The sequence below is a fragment of the Phocoena phocoena genome, chromosome 3 (assembly GCF_963924675.1).
Source record: "Phocoena phocoena chromosome 3, mPhoPho1.1, whole genome shotgun sequence".
Taxonomy (NCBI): Eukaryota; Metazoa; Chordata; class Mammalia; order Artiodactyla; family Phocoenidae; genus Phocoena; species Phocoena phocoena.
The window spans coordinates 86,128,827-86,146,285 of record NC_089221.1 but is presented as its reverse complement, the minus strand read 5'-3'; the positions used below and the strand labels follow the sequence as shown (position 1 = coordinate 86,146,285).

General features: G+C 33.4%; 1 pseudogene; it reads right to left on the bottom strand.

The window, feature by feature from the left end:
• Window positions 1-332: 332 nt before the first annotated feature.
• LOC136120926 (ferritin heavy chain pseudogene) lies at window positions 333-896 on the bottom strand (annotated as a pseudogene).
• Window positions 897-17,459: the final 16,563 nt, after the last annotated feature.

Below are 17,459 nucleotides of genomic sequence, written 5' to 3'. Positions count from 1 at the left end.
TTAGAATTGCCATATCTTTAAAACCAGCTTGTCAGAATCTTTCTTATAAACAACATGTTATTTTGATTATAAGGAGACAACTCTATACAGAATTAATATCTTTATAATATTGAGTCTTTCAATCCATTAACATTCCCTATCCCTCCATTTATCTAGTTCTCTTTTTTTTGGGGGGGTACCAAATTACTTTATTTGAAGGAATGGTACTAAGGAAAGGACTTATAGATGTTTTGGTACAACTTACAGAAAAGGTAAAGGTAACCCAAACATGCATGCACTGCCTTGGTGACCAGGGAAGTCACCCCTGTGGCTACAGGAAGCCAGCCTGAGGCTTAGCTCTCATTATCACTATTTCCCAGGGTGTGCTTATCAAAGAGATACTGTGCCATGCCAGATTCGGGGGCCCCATCATGCGCAAGTTGGTTACATGGTCACCCAATTCTTTAATGGATTTCATCTGATCATTCAGATAATGAGTCTCAATGAAATCACACAAATGGGGGTCATTTTCTCAGTGGCCAGTTTGTGCAGTACCAGTAGTGACTGACTCACACTTTTTTCAAGTGTAGCACACATTCCATTGTATTCAGCTCATTCTTCCAGTCATCACAGTCTGGTTTCTTGATATCCTGAAGGAAGATTCAGCCACCCTGTTGGTTCTGCAGCTTCATCAATTTCTCAGCATGTTCCCTCTCCTCACAAGATTGGTGAAGAAAGTATTTGGCAAAGTTCTTCAAAGCCACATCATTGAGGTCAAAATAGTACGACATGGACAGGTAGACATAGGAGATGTAGAGCTCCAGGTTGATCTGGCGGTTGATGGTGTTCTCCGAGTCCTGGTGGTAATTCTGGCACACCTGCGAGGGGGACACGGTCGTCATGGCGGGCGGCTGTGGTGAAGTGGTGGCAGTGGCTGCATGGCGCTATAACGACAGCGGGGACCTTGGGGCAGTCAGAGGGCCCTGTGAGGTGGTGGCGAGGGCTGGCTCTGAGCGTCTGGCCAGAGCGGGGGACGAGCGCTGGGTTCCATCCAAGCACTGTTGAAGCAGGAAACCATGGCTACTCTCCACGAGGACTGTCTAGTTCTCTTTTTAATACTTCTTAACTTAGAATAACTACAAAACATTGTTCTGTACATCATGTTTTCTTAGCTTGATATTTTATTTTTGTATGCTATTAAATGGTATCATTTTATATCCAAAACTTTTGTAGTTATATAGAAGTATAAACATATCTAGATAGCTAACAAGATAAGTATATAGATAAGCATACATATAAATACTTGTATACACCAAGCTTTTTTATTTACAAAATTGTCATTTATAAACAGCAAATTATTATTTTTTTCTTGCCTTGTTTTACTGACAATATATCCAACACAATCTTGGTGTGTTTTATTGAGTATACCTTTTTTATTCTGGATTTCAGAAAGATTTCAGTACTTTATTCTTTACTGAATCTGTTTTTGCTCTTGTTTTTGTTTGTTTTTTAAGTGAACATTCTTTATGAGATTAAGATAAATCTTCCAAATTTTCTTAGCATCTTTGAATGTTTGTGAATTATATTAAATGATATTTTTGCAACTACATATACACTTTTCAATAGATACCATATGTATGTTTTTCTACCTTATTAATATGGTGAATTACATCGCTTGATGTTTCTGTATTGTGTTTCTTGGAAGCAAATTATGTTGAGATATATTTATTTTAGTTAAGTAGATAGATGATAGGTGGGTAAAGATAGATTTGATATGTTAATATTTTGTTTTGAAATTTTACATCTATATTTATGTGAAAGGTTAGCCTCTAATTTTCTTATTTTGTAATATCATTGTCCAGTAACTAAGTTATATTGTACACATAGAAAACTTTGCTGAGTAGTTTGTGTATAATCAGTATTATTTCTTCCTTAACTGTCTGGAAATTATGTAGGTGACACCAACTTGACCTGGTAAATTTCATTGAGTAAATTTTGGTACACATTCTGATATATTTATTAAATATAGTAATATTCTGTTTGTCAATTTTGGTAAATTGTGTTTTCCTAAAATATTGTTAAATTCATCTGAAATACAAAATATTTGGTGTAAAGTTTATCATAATTTTTATTTTCCTTTTTATTAATGCCCATAAAATTAGTAGTTTTCATGCATGTTTTCTCTTTTTTGCTTGATTAATTTTGTTTTTTGGTTTATAAATTAGCTTTTAAGAATAACTAAAGTGCCTTTGTTGATTTTCTTTATGGTATGCTTGTTTTTTTTATTTCATTGAATCCTACTTCCACATTTTTATTGTTCTTTTTTAATTAAAATAAAGATGAAAGTCAATGAGAATACGATAAATCAACTTGGAAGAATGCTGTGAAACAAAACTAAACATTTATGTAATGAATATGAATCATTTGACTTACTTTCTAATTTTAGTTCAGATGTAGTATTGTTTTCACAAGTTTACAAATGATAAGAATTAGAAAGAGAAAACTTAAGTAAATTAACTGTAGGTTGCAGAGATAGGGTTGGAGGTGAAACTAGCATTTAAATCAAGGTTTTCCAGAATTGAAAGTCCATTATTGTCTCATATTACTATACTACTCTGGCAAATGTTTTGTGAAGTTACACTTATAGATCTTGAATAGGTGTCCAGAGTTTGTCTACCATCTATCATTTGACGCTTTGCTTTCAATAGCTAAAATTTCACACCTTATCCTCCTCACATATTTTTTGTATATTGCAATATTCCTTCTTTTTCCTTTTCCTCCTTTTTCTCACACAATTTTATTTTTATTTCCTTCCTTAGTTTTCAGCCAAATGTGTAACTCCAGACTATAAATGCATAGCAATAAGATAGAATATATTTTGAAAACCATTCTTCCATTTCTTCTTTTTTTTTTTTTTAATGCACCTGGATTAGCTTAGCCAAAGTTTGTGGGTTTATTTGCTCAATTAATGGTCGCTGACTGATGGACTGTCTGAAAAACACCCTATTGTTCCTAAATTAGTTGTAGCAAATAAATATGTTTCTCAGTCATTATTTGGAAAACATCTGCATTGGTAAGCAGCTTTTGCTACAGTAACAGATTCTTGACTCTAAATGACCTAAATAAGTGAGTATATTTTTATATAACAAGTTTGAGGGCTTCTAGTATTGGTTTAGTGGTTTAAAGATGTCAAAGACAATATCTCTTTGATTCCCTTGACTTTTCTCCCATGTCTGCAAGGTGGCTGCTCAAGAGCCAAGTCTTTTGTTAACATTCAAAACAAGAAGGCAAAGGCAAAATCAGATGTGAAGGGAGTGGTAGATGGTAGTTACAGTTGTCACTGACTTATGAAATAGTTAGCTAAGGAATAGGTCAGGAAGGGATTAGAGACCCTGCAAGGAGAGGAATATGGGACAACTATTGGAAGGAATGAGTCTTGGGGTAGAAAATAAATGATTAGTAGAAATTCTAAACAATGGTCAGGGTCTGTGAATTCTTGCTTTTTATCTGGATTGTTACAGGTTTATGAGAAAAACAAAGAAAGTTTATTAAAAACATGCATGGAGGATTACAAAGTCAATAATGTAACTTAGGACTCTTGTTTATAACTGATATAAACCCAAATCAAAATCAAATAAATAAGTAAAGCAATCTCTGGCTTTCATAACAGAACATTTCAGTAGTAGAACTATTTCCAAGCATAAATTATCTCATGTACTCTAGATTACATGAGAGGTATATTTGTAACTCAGTGCTGATTTTCTCCATGTTGGCTTCATTTTAAGGAGGTTACTCCTGGGTGAGACAAAATGGCTTGATTCTACTGATTAGGCAAACCTAGACGAAAGAGAGTGCTTCATTCACTATAGTTTCAATCCAGATGTTGGGATTTGAGTTTCTCTGATTTGGTCTTATTCAGAGCAAATAATCAACTTTATAATCAACTTTAAATCATTTATTGTGGCCAGGAACATCCAGAGGTGTGGTCACCCATCTACAATTATAAAGACTGAGATTGGGAATAATTACTTCCCACAAGGAAATTCAATGGAAATTGATGTTAAAATAATAGATACTTATGGCCAAGTGAACTGGTTCAAGTTAAGTTGTCTGTAAAGTGTGGAAATTTAAAAATCACCATGGTTTGGTTTTGGGGTCCTAAGAACTGTATAAGTAAAAGAAGAGGGTTTTTTTTGGTGCAGATTTGCTTCAATGAGAACTATTAGAGTAGATATCCAAAGATAATAATAGAGCAGAAAAATCCAGATGAGAAAACCTAATGGGAAGTAATATGAAAAAATTGGGTAGGGTACAGATGCTGAAGGTGTAATTTCACAAAGAGTGCAAATTAATGGTAAATTGAGAGAGAGGAAAATAAAACCTTAGAGATATAGATTAAGACAGTGTGTTCAAAGGGAATAGAAATTTTTAAGATGCCAGTGACTAGGACAGTGGCGGGTACCAGACAAATATTTGTTGAATCTATGCAGGTAAAATACAACATTATAAAATCCACGGATAATTGTGTTAGCAGTTAAGTACTTTGAAAAGATGATGTATTCAAACAATAATAGATCATAGTTTCAGTGTATTTGACAGGTGAAGAAAGGAGCTCTACCTAAATTCATGGCTGCTACTGGAGTTAAATAAGGAAAGCATAAGGAAGATGAATATGAAAACTACAGCAAAATTTCTTCAGAATGGGTCAAAACCAAGGTCACTTTGTAAAAATGGATTTTCTGGAAAAATGGAAGTTGGCAATATCCCTTAATACTCTCATTGAAAGAAAATCTCATTTTATTAGAGTAATGGTAGGTAATAGAACATGACTTCCCTCTTTTCCCATTTATTAATGAATTAGAATGTGCAAAACCCTGGTAATAATTGACATAAAAAGGCTCATAAGCATCGTTAATGTCTTCCTTACCAGCATTTTAATTTTACAAAACCAGCATTTTTGTTAAAATTATAGTACATTAAAAGGAGTTTTATCCTACTATTTGCTAAAGAGGTATGATGACAGTTTTTAAAAAGATAAGCATGGGTGGTGGAGAAGACAGTTCAGAATTTGGCCTACACCATGTGAGAATTTTTTCTTAGACTAAAGATGTAAAATGAGATCAACTAAATATTTTTGGTTTGAAAAAAACATTATAATTTTCAAGTTTTATATATTTAATTTCCAAGGATTTTTATTTGAAACTTTGAATAGTTAAAATCATTGAAAAAAAAAAAGCATGAATCAAAATCTAAAATGTAGGATAGGCTTTGAAACATTGGAGAAAGTGCTAAATTTGGCAAATATGCAAATATGTTTCTGGCAATAATAACATATAGCTTTATCATCTACTGCTTGATCCTCCAGTGGATAATTAAGTTCCCTCTCCAAACAATTTGTCCTAAGTGTACACAATAATATCACTAATTAAAATGTCCCATTAATGTCTTCATTCTATTTCATAGCTCAGTTAATTTTCTAGGCAGGTGAACTAATACATGCCTATTATTAGCTTACATTTTGAATCATATCCAATGGTAATTCATAATCATTCTATGCCATTTCCAGTTTTGAACTAACTCCATATGCTGAAGACTTAAAAATACTCTCCCACTCTTTGCTTCTTTTTATTACAAATTTTGTAACTTTGCCAGATACAGTCTTAGGTGCTTAGATCTTATGACAGCTTTTATTTATATATACTTAGATTAGAAAATACTGTATCTTCCATTCCAAATGTCTTCAGTTCATGTATATTATGAAATGAATTTATAGACATTTTATTCAGTTATTTGAATTTTATGTAAGGTTAATTTAACCTGCTAGTATCTATGACTGAAAAAAAAAAATGATGGCAAGTCTATAGGGTACTGGGTTCACAAGATCTAATCTGTGGGGTAGGAAAAGGAAGGGGAAGATGACCACTGACAGGTAACAAAGAAGGCCTGAGATAAACTATATTCAGGTTTGTCTTGCCCTTAACTTGTCTCCCACTGATAGATTTAAGCCTTATATGCATGCCAATATATTACTAATTTAAAATTTTTTCTAATAACTTGTTTTTAAATTAAAAAATTTTAAGGTCTTAAGAGATATTAGTATAATTTGGGGGGAATATCTAGCCTTCTACAAGACAGTAAATACTGAGTCATTAACTTCCATGTGGGGACTGGTTATGGACTTTAGTAACAATGATTCTGAGATGAGGGAGGCATACGATGCTCTTGACTTGTACCAAAGTGTTTTACATGACTTAATGCACTTCAGACTCATCAGACTAATTGTCATTGAATTTCCTTGATTTTTATTCATTTTTCAAAAATAAGTGATACTGGGCTCCCCTGGTGGCGCAGTGGTTGAAAGTCCGCCTGCCGATGTCGGGGACACGGGTTCGTGCCCTGGTCTGGGAAGATCCCACATGCCACGGAGCAGCTGGGCCCGTGAGCCATGGCCGCTGAGCCTGCGCGTCCAGAGCCTGTGCTCCGCAACGGAAGAGGCCACAACAGTGAGAGGCCAACGTAACGCAAAAAATAAATAAATAAATAAATAAATGATAGTTTTGGAATGCATGATCTGGTATTCATCCCTTTCAACTATAATCCCAAATACTAATAGGAGATTGACAACCCCTAACTAAAAGTGTGGAACTTGTAATGGCAGTCCTTTCTCTCTTGACATTGACTTCTGTAGGACTGGGAACACACACACTGGTTCAGGGATGACAGGGAATAAATTTGTTAGTGAGACTAGAAAAGAAATTTACCAGATACCTCTGGGAAGTAAGGATTTTTTTTTTTTTAAACACTCTCCCACTAGACACATATTACGGTTATAATGCATATTTCTTTATTCCCAACATAGTATCTCATTGTTTGTTGGAGGGTGAGACTATTCTAAAATAAAGTATACAAAAAATAATTATACACGTCAGTGTTAGCTATCCAGTTAAAATTCCTATGTGTATTTAATCTTTCACTTGCTGAATAGAATGCAATCACAGACTATCCCTTACACCTTGAATCTATGTGACATCATTGGAATTTGTTTAATAGTTCCAACTGAAAATAAAACGTTAGATCATATCTGAATAGTGAGTAATCAACTTTTGGAACTTTGCTGCATATTTCAATTATGAAATTGAAATGCATACCCAGTACTTATTTTAGTAAAATGATTGTAAACCACATGTCCCATTCAGACAAAATCTCCTTTTCCTCTCAAAATTGTCCCCACAAAACTCCTCAAATAGCAAGAATTAAAGGTCTATGAAATTTGCTTATGAACACATGGCTGCAGTTGGGGTCTTTTGTTGTTTCTCTGTATTTTTCTTCCTGATTGAAAGAAATGAAAGAAAAGTTTTAACATATAAAGCAACATAACAGTTTTATTCTGAGTACATTATCAATGTATTTTAAAATAAATGTAACTCAATATTAACTTGCCCCATCGAGAAGTTCAGTAGGTCTTTAAATATAAGGTAATGTAAAGAAAAAAGTTTGTAGAAAATATAATTAAAGTGGGTTAACAATAATCTCAATAAGGCAGCTAACGATTTTTTTTTAGCTTTGCTCAACTGACATTTGGTGTTGTTAACAGTATAAAATTAATATCCTCAAATCAAAATACATTTTTATTAAAAATCATTAGATACATCAGATAGTAAATATATCAATTTGGTCTGATGCTGTCTCATAGCTTTTCATTTGAGATTTGTAGAGGAAATTACAGACCTATGATAAAATCATATCAGATATAACAGCCACGTATTTGAAATATCCTCAAAAAAAAAGAAAAGTTGCTATTTTCAAACAGCTTTATAATTGACACCTGCTCAATAGGGCTGTCTTCTCCAAAGTATACATCTCACCTCAACAGTCAGTAGGGAATGCCCTGCCTTTTAATCATTTCCAGAAGTGCTTCAACACTATGGGAATGATACTGCTGTGTCATTCCACATTGATTTAATTGGTGACATGTTCCTGGAAGTCACTTCATGGTACACTATTATATAAAAAATGAAGGGAAATTACTGCAGAAGAGGGGGAAAAATAGCATATGGTACTGGATAACAGTGATCATTTCAAATATTATAAAGCGTGTCACTTAATCTATTTCTGCCTCAATGTAACCTCCCTCCTCTGTATCAATATTATTAAGGTATATCAGCTACTATGAAGAAGCGCTTACCTTCTAAGAATTGTATCTTAAATATAACATTAAAGAAGTATGAATTGCTATCCTGAAGCTGAAAAACTATGTTTTATGGCTTTAATAAACATCATTATGTCCATACATTATTCACATTCATGCAAGTGAGTGGGTGCACACATATCCCTCACGCCTGAGTGCACCCACATAAACACACACACACAAAGGGAGTAAATGTATGATAGTTGTTGAAATTGCTTTACTAAATGTTCTGTTCTAAAAAGTGAAAACTGCCTGGATTATTTTAATTAATGTAGGCTTTAAGCATTTAATCCTGGTTTCCTTGAAATGCTTTTGGTAGGGGCAATGTTTAAAAAGTTGTCTGTAACTTATGAATGTAAAAAAAAAGAAAATCTTAACATGAATTTGGGAAAGTCCAGTGCTGAGATGATGACTTTATTATATTCACTATTTCAAGTTTCAAAGCTAATCTAATGGAAGTACACATAAAATCAGTTTAAACAGTTTTTGAATAGACTATAAGGCATTTATTTTTAGAAGTTTTATGCAATGTAGATTTTTAGTATTTCTAATTCCTGGTATTACGTTTGTATTGTGTGAATTAGTATTAACACATTTTTCTGTAAGGTGCATTTTGTACAGAAAAAAATTCTTGTCTTCAAATGTCTATCAAAGTGTCTGTACCCTGAATATTTTCAGATCTCCCTTGTTTCAGCAGTTTCCTGATGCAGGAAGGAGTTTCCTAGCGTTTTTGCCAAATAATCTGAATAATTTGTTCATGTACATAGTTACCTCCTAAAAGGGATTTGAGACATGCTCCTTATAACATCAAAATGTTGTTTTTCTCCTACATTTTTACCACACTCTCCCAAAATTCTGAGACACCAGTTCCAATAAGTGGTTTTTTGTTTGAGAGCTGGTCATCTGCTTCCCTGTAGGAGTCATCTGGACTTGTTTAATCATGACATATTTCTAGCATCACCAGAGATAGAATTCTGTCTTAGTATTCTCAAATAACTAGATTCTAACCCTCTGATTATTTCACATATCCCCAAATCTGACTTATATCCCATCTCATTCCCAATCCACAAATCCTTTCAATGTGCCTCTGGAACTCCTGGACTGTCATCAAGGTATGTCTTAAATCCTCAACTTTCTCTGAATCATCCCTTTAACTTCTTTTTCTAATATGATCTTGGCTCTCTTCTGAGGTCACTAATTCCACTATGCCCTCGAGATGGCTAATCTTTCCGCTTTAGAGTAGGTGATTCTTTTTACTCTTAACGGCTGCTTTCAGATTATCAGACCTCTATCCCCTCGCACTACACACATACACGCACACACTCTCTCAACTCCACTGAAGTTCACATGATCAGACCGTACCCCTATTATCACTCTTTGTGCAGTCTTTCTGGTCAGTTCTCCTTGTTCATGGATAATTTTAGTATCTGCTTTACTGACACCTACTCTATCACTGTCCTGGTCAACATTCTTCAAAACTGCATTACGTTTGAATAATCCATCCAGCATCCTGTCAATTTGGTTCCTTGTCTTCACTTTTATTGATTTTTTCCTCCATCTTACACTCCTAATATGATACCCTAAAACTTGTCATTATAATAAATGCAACACATTCCAAATCTCCATTTCAATTACCTTATCCTTAGAGCACTACCTGCAATATTTAAAACTTATTCTTTCTAGAACTGAAGTTAATTAATAATCCTATTCTCCTAGGTGACTATTTTGCAGGTTATTTTTTATCTCCTTAAACTTCCAAAATCCACCTTCTTCTCAACCGGCAATCTTCCTCTGTCAGTGCCCTGAAGCCAACAATCTCTAGGGATATTTGGTATTTTTGTAATTTGTACAGTTATCAAAATTTGTCTGTGCTTAAACAAGATTATGAGGTGGTATTTGTTTGTTTTTGTCTTAGTCTCACTTCATCATAGTCCTAGAGTGATATTCCCACCCACACATGTCCTTAAATCGTTTAGAATAATTATAGGTAACTGTACGTATGAGATAATAAATTTACTCTGAAAACTTGGCATTTGAAAAAAATTGACAGTATGACTACCAGGGGTGGCGTTTCCTTGGTAACATCACCACAAGTAAAAGTTTATCCAATTTTGAGCTAACATCCACATTTTTTTAGTAATCTCAATTGTAAATACCCATGTAATATAAATTTTGATTTTTTCAAGAAATTATGCTTTTGACATTAATTGGACCTTACTGCATAGATATGCATACAGTTTTATCTAAGTTCTGAGATTAGAGTTGTACAACTAAGACAACTCAGTACTCTATATTGAAGTGGAATCAGGGTGAGGTATTATTTTGGAGTAAGAATTGATTTTGTTTTGAAATGCTCACCTGATCCTACACTCAGTGGTAATTATCTTGATTTATGTTCTCAGAAATATACCTAAAGACTCAATTCCTTTTTAATTTCACTGACTTTCTTTTTTTCTTTATCAAGGTATAATTTACATACAATAAAATCTACTTCTTTTAAGTGTAAAGTTTAAACTTTAGTAATTGAATACAGTTGTATAACTTCCACCACAATCAGGATATAGAAAATGCCCACCACCAGTGTGACCTTTTCAAATATTATTCTGTGAGATTACTTATGTTCAATAAGAGAACATCTTGACCTAACTGTGACTGCGAGGCCAGCTTCTAATAACACTGAATACTTACTGTTAGTGTTAGCTGATTCAGAATATCAGGGGATTCTTTTCTCTTTCACATTTCTCCCTTAAATAAGAACAAAGTGTTAAACAGAAGATAACTTCTACATCTTCCCAGTTCCAAATATACATATTTTCAGCTAGTTTCTGCTACATATATAAAATGTCATTATTCCTATACAAGGCAAACCTTTCTCCCTATGTATTGGATTCTATCCCATATCACTAAATCAAGGAACTTCCTTCTACAATTTTATTTTCTCGCTTCTTTTTAAAATATCTTTTATTTTTTATTGAGGTATAATTGTTGTAACATTATACTAGTTTCAGGTGCACAACACTTTGATTTGATATCTCTATATACTGCAAGTTTATACCACAATATCACAAAATCATCACAATAAATATCTGTCACCATACAAAGATACAAAGTTTCTTATGATGAGAACTTTTAAGAACTCTTAACACCTTTCAAAGATGCAATACAATGTTTTTAACTACAGTCACCATTCTGTAAATTATATCTCCATGACCTATTTTATAACTGGAAGTTTACCTCTTGACCCTCTTAAAACATTTTTCCCACCTCCCATTCCCCTTCCCTCTAGCAATTACCAATTTGTTCTCTGTATTTTTTAGTTGACTTTTTTTGTTCATTTGTTTTTTTGGATTATGCATATAGGTGAAATCATACAGTATTTTTCTATCTATGTCTGACTTATTTCACTTAGCCTAATAGCTTCAAGATCCATCCATGTTGCCGCAGATAGCAGGATTTCATTCCTTTTTATACAGTTGAATAGTTTTCTATTGTATATATTTACCACATATTTTTTATCCATCATCTATCAATGGACACTAAGGTTGCTTCCATAACTTGGCTTTTGTAAATAACATTGAAACAAAGGGGTGCATATATCTTTGCAAATTACTGTTTTCATTTTCTTCAGATAAATACCAGGAGTGGAATTGCTGTATTGTAAGGTAGTTTTTATTTTTAATTTTCTGAGGAAATGTCATACTGTTCTCCATGGTGGCTGCACTAATTTATATTCCCACCAACAGTGCAGGAGGTTCCCTTTTCTCCACATCCTTGCCAACACTTGTTTGTTTTTGTCTTTTTGATGATAGCCCTTCTACAGGTATGAGGTGATATCTCATTGTGGTTTTGATTTGCATTTCACTGATGATTAGTGATATTGAGCATTATTTCATGTGTCTATTGGCCATCTGTATATTTATTTTGGAAAAAAGAGTCTTCTCATCTCTGCCTTCTAAAACATTTTCTTCTCTACACTGTATCATTCCTATGAGCAGACAAATATTTCGTATTATCTCCCGCTTTAAAAATAAAGGTAAAAGAACAGCTTTCCCTTGATCTTCATTCTCCTCCAGCTTTTACCGCTTTTTTAATATACTTCTCTCATTTCAAATGAGATTGCTTAACTACTGTACATATTCAGAGTCATGGCTTCCTCTCCTCCTGTTCTCTTTAAATCTCATCTAATTGTCCCCAGCATTTGCCAGCAGCAGCTACGGTCAAGGTTACTAATTTCTCCATATTGTCCAAACTATGGGTTAGTTCTCAGCCCTAATTTTTTCTGAAGATCAGCAACATTTGACATGATTGCTTCCTGATTTTTGAAACATCGTTTTTATTAAATTTGCAATAGCAATATCTTTGTTTTCTTCTCAGTCCTTCTGAATCTCCTTTGATAGAACTTTTCTTCTTGCTGCTATGCATTTTGAAGAGTAACCTCAGATTGTGTCCTGTCACAAATTTTCTTCTCTTTTTATGGTTATTCTTTGGGTGATCATATGACCTATAGAGAAATAATTATTTCCAGCCCAGAACTTTCCCTTGAATTTTAGACATTTATATCCACCCAGCATATAAAATGTGGCCTGCCTCAAGCTATTTTCTTCACTCTTCTGTAGTCTACTATCTGATATCTGTTAGTATCCTAGGAATCTGTCTAAACTAGTCACCATTCCTGCCTGGTGTGATACAAACTATATTTCACAGATTCTCTTTCCAGTGGCTTTCTGTTAGTTTCTGCTAATATAAGACTGTGGCAGGAGATTGGAAGCTGGTAAAATTATAAAATACTTTTTATGGCTTCTGAGTGTCTCTAACAATGGTTGTCCCAGCTGTGCTAGTGGGGATGGCGGTAGTGAAAAAAACTTGAGAAGCAGTAATAACAGCAACAGTGGAGACAGCGACAGGAATGTGGTAACAGTACTTAAGGCAGTAGTAGCATTTGCAAAAACAAGGAATGTGAGTGAGCCCCTGGCTTCCTGCTTAACCAGTTCAAACCCAGCAAGCAGAAGCTTCAACTGGGAGAACAATCCCAGGCTTGGAGTGACACCATTCTTCCTGTGCTTCTCCAGCTCTAAGAGTAATAGTGTCTTCCTGCAATTGTTCATTATTTGCTAACCTCACCTATCTCTTTTTGTTCCTTCAGTTCTTCAAACTTTTGAAAACGAAATTCTCTAAATTACCTCCATTTGTATTTCTTGAGTAGTTTGTTTTCATGATTGAAGACTGACTGATATAATATTTGAGCCAGAAGGGCTCTGAGGAAACAGATCTTTTGGGATTAGTTAGCTAACATAATTTCTTTAAAAAAGTGATTACATCCTTATCAGTGGAAAATAAACTGGAAGATAAATTGATATTACTCAGAGATAGATGCAGTGACTGAAAACTTTGGTCTTCCTTGTTTGGAAGAGTGAAATATCTTCCTGTGGATGAAGGATAGTTACATCCTATTAGGAAGAAGCATGGTTATTCTCTCTGACTGAATAACCAACATAGTAGACAGTGCCAAATAGTGTCTTGTCTCTTAGTACAACACCCATCCTTCCATACTTCATTTTTACCTTCAAGTTAGAAAATGTAAATTACGTTTCCTAATCCATTTTGCCAGCTGACTTACCCATTGCACTCCTCTAATGGAAGACACAGGCAAAGGATCTGAATACAGGAAGAAGGGAAAAAACAAGCCATTCTAAACTGCCAACTAGTCTTTCAGTAGTTAAAAATTATGGGTCAGGAAGCGATTGTTTAAACTGTCATAACAAGGAACTCCAACATCTCACTGGTATATTTATTGCTCACACTACATGTCCACCACTGGGATAATCTGGGGATTCTGTTTCATGTCAATCTAAACCAGAGATGCAAAGGTATAGAGCATCCACAATTGGAACATTGTTAGCTGCTGTTGGCAGAGATAAAGAGCTTCTTTTCACATTTTTTTAGCTTAGGAATGTCACTCGGCCACACCTATCTCCAAAATTGTCATGAATCTGGAGATAATTTGTGAACAATATTAATAAGCACTACACTAACCTTCCACCATAAGAACATGTACTTCCCACACCTTTGTAAAAAAAAAAAAAAAAATTGCCAGCATTAAAATCTCTATTAAAAAAAAAGAAAAGAAATACAAATTCTAGGGTATTTTCAGTTTTTGTACTTATCGTTAATGGAAACATCATCTTAAATCAGTTTTTTCCTCCCATGTTCCTCATTGAAATAATTGGTACTCCATAAACTCAAGTTTTTTAAGCAAAAAAGTTTTGGATTCCTTTCTTTGTCTTACATCACATATCCAGTATATCAGAAATTCTGGCCACCTCCAACTTTGAGATGTTTACCAAACAAGAATATTTCCAGCACTTCCACTGCCACCACATTGGTCCAAGCCACCATCACTTTTTGTCCCAGTTACTATAAAAACTTCCTAACTGATCTCTCTGCTTCCACTCCTTTTCTACAACAGGACTGTTGGCCCTTTTGGTATGTAAGTCAGTTTGTTGCTCCTTTCACCAAATTCATGTGATGGCATCTTATCAATTGTGAAGTAAAATATCAGAGCTGCTATCTACCATGCTCTACAAAATCTGATCCTTAACCACTTGAGAGCTATGGCAGTGATGGATACAGTTTTATTGGTATAGGTAAGTAGGTAAACAGATAGATACATATATACATATGTAGATAAAATGGAAGTAATATTATTAGTCAGAATCCTTAGTGTATGCAAAAGCATTGACTGTTTAGAGACTTTTAATTGTTATTCAAAGAAAAGCGTATGACATTTGGTAACACTTTATCACTTGATTTACTGCTCCTATTAGACCTTGGATATTCCACGGAACAGCGAAAACACTTTTCTAAGTTTGCACTTGTGAGTAAATGATAAAGAGATTAAATGAAATGTGATAGAAGTGGAATAAGGTTGCAATTCATAGAAGGGTAATGACTTTGACTTAGGGCTTTACAGGGATATTATTAGTTACATGTCAATATCAAATCTTAGCCATGAATATACATTCTTAAATTCCTTCTAAAAATGAGACTTTTAAATGAAAATATTGAACAAAATTCTTATCTTTATAATACATGAATATTATAAATGTTTTCTTGATCCCTTGATTTGTTTGATAAATGTGCTATTTAAGATCTTCAGAGTCAAATTCATTGTTTGAAGGTTTTTTCCTTAAGATTTGTTAAAAAGGTTATTATGTTATAATCTCTATAAAGAGTTCCTATTTATATTTAATGCAACAGTATTCAAAATTGCCATTAATATTCCAACAATCAATAGAACTATTTATGAAATATCATCTTTATAGGAATATGTATACAATTAACTATAATAAAATTATTGAGCTTGTGTAAAATTTTTTCATCCACCATAATTTCAGTATTTCATAAATTATTTAATTCTAAAATAAACCAGAAAGAAAAAATTGTACAGCCTATCAGAAATTATAACACACAATAGAAAAATAATAAAATTTAGAAATAATAAAAATAATATGTAAAATTACTTTTGCCTAATCACACTTACTACATTAGGGATTTTATCAGGGTCAGGGACGTGAGGCAAAAATTTAAGAATCTTATACTTCGGAAAACCTGTGATAAAGAATAGCTAGTGAGCATATCAGGGAAAGATCTGGGTAATGAGAGGGAAAAAATGCCTATCATACCATTGAACAACACAGAAAAATGTACACATAAATACAATTTTATCAGTTTGTACTGATATTTCCAGTGTATAAATGTTAGTTAGAGATATGAATCTCAGGTCCCATCCCAGACCTATTGCACAGAATTTACATTTTGGGAGGCTATTTTATGTTCATTAAAATTTGAGAAGCACTGGTCTAATAAACTACTGAGAACTAGTTTGGATTGAATGGAGTGTCTACCATATTGGAGAAGCTTTTCTTGGTTTCTACCTTCCTTCCATCTATCAAACAGCTTCCAGCTGTTCCATTGAACACAAGATATGTGGTTATTAATGAGCATTCTTGACATTTTTCTAAACACTGAGGCTTGGATTTCTATGGTAGTAGAGAAAACCAACAAAAGAGAGGTTAACTGAAAGCTTACCCCAAGTATTATATGCTTTGACAAAGGAATAAATTCATCTGGCCTTACATAGTAAAGGGAACACCAACATATTTTTATGGACCACCGCTGATGTTTCATACAGTGGTTCTCAGATAGTCTGATGGTATTCCAAAAGAATATAGTAAGTAAAGCAATTCTCATATATTTTTGAAATTTTTAAATGAAGGATTATGTTGGTCAAAACATGTTTTGCTTATTTAACAAATTCTTAAACATTGTACAGGAGATATAATGACTGGGTGATTTCTTCTTTACTATCATGAATGGTTCATTTTGTTTAACATTTTATGTCTATAAATAAGTTATTTGTTAAATTTTCAGTTTATCATTTCACTTGCATTATCATCCAATAAGCAAAATAGATCAAAGTTTAAATGGCTGAGAATTCTTTATTGGAATGGAAGTATAGTTGTTAAAACAGCAATCTAAATATTATAACAAAATTAGTTAAATGGCATTATTGAATTCTTTTTATTTTAATTGGGGTGTAGGTTTTACAATGTTGTGTTACTTTCTACTGTACGGTGAAGTGGAGTTCCCTGTGCTATATAACAGGTTCTCATTAGTTATCTATTTTATACATATTAGTGTATATATGTCCATCCCAATCTCCCAATTCATCCCACCCCATTATTCAGCCATAAAAAGGAACGAAATTGGGTCATTTGTAGAGATGTGAATGGACCTACAGACTGTCATACAGAGTGAAGTAAGTCAGAAAGAGGAAAACAAATATCATATATTAACACATATATGTGGAATCTAGAAAAATGGTACAGATGAAGCAGCAATATTGAATTCTATACAATATTAACAGCATAAAATATGGAATAAGCAATACTATCCCAACTCTCTAATGGTTTTCTTTTTAATGGGATAAAAACATTCTTTTGCAGAATATGAATTCATTCTTGTCATATAGAATATTTTATGTCATATTTTACATCTTCATGTTTAGTCTTTTACTGGTTATTGTAGTCCTATTGATTTTATACTATTTTTTGTCTTTTAATCTTTGTAATAGTTTATTTAAGTGGTTGATTCTCAGCTTTTGTTACATATTTGCCTTTACTATACTGGAGTTTTTCCTTTCCTACAGACTTTTACTTCTTCTTATGGCCTTTTCTTTTTCACTTAGAGAAGACCCTTTAACATTTCTTTTAGGGTATGTTTGGTATTTTTT